Source organism: Trichomycterus rosablanca, chromosome 12 (genome assembly GCF_030014385.1).
Source record: "Trichomycterus rosablanca isolate fTriRos1 chromosome 12, fTriRos1.hap1, whole genome shotgun sequence".
NCBI classification, from domain to species: domain Eukaryota; kingdom Metazoa; phylum Chordata; class Actinopteri; order Siluriformes; family Trichomycteridae; genus Trichomycterus; species Trichomycterus rosablanca.
The window spans coordinates 36,550,107-36,550,825 of NC_085999.1; positions in this window are offsets into that span (position 1 = coordinate 36,550,107).

Sequence of the window (719 nt, forward strand, 5' to 3'; positions counted from 1 at the left end):
AGAGAGAAATCCTGAACCAGTCAGGACCAATAAACACTGATGATTGTTAGTGAAACTTTGTAAAACACAAGAATCTACTGAATCACATCAACCATCTTATTCAACCTGGAAAATATAATGATTTTTTTTTATTTGTTAGTTTTAAATGTGTAAGTCTGTGCGTCTCCTCTTCATCTGGAAAAAGTGTTGGACTAGAGAAGCCTTGGTACTGATATCTTGTGCCTGGTGCTTTATTTGGAGTAATATTGTAAGAAGTGAAGGACATCTGGTGATAGACAGAGAAACAGAGGAGTGGAGAGGGGTACTAACATTTACAAACGTCTAGCAGGTTGTCACTCTCTGACCATATAGCACCAGTCTGACCAGCATCCAAAACCCCTCTAACCCATTAAAGACCAGTCTGAACAGCATGAGCAGCTGAGGTTGGTTACCGTCTAAAACCAGCCTGTTGGCACGTGTTTTTCTTCCAGCATGGCTCTTCTTCTCCATCACAAATTAGTATTATATGTGTATTCAATCTGGCAACCTAGGTGAAAACAGTCAGTGTATTTAATCTGGCAACCCAGATGTGTAGGCGCGCACGTTGTGAGCGCGCAGAAGGTTCGGAGAGAGAAATAGTGATCAGTAAAGCAGTGCGGCAACATCTACTGACCCTCATCAAGCACCCACAGGAACCTGGGAAATATATTAGTATTTATTTATTTTAATTATTATTATTT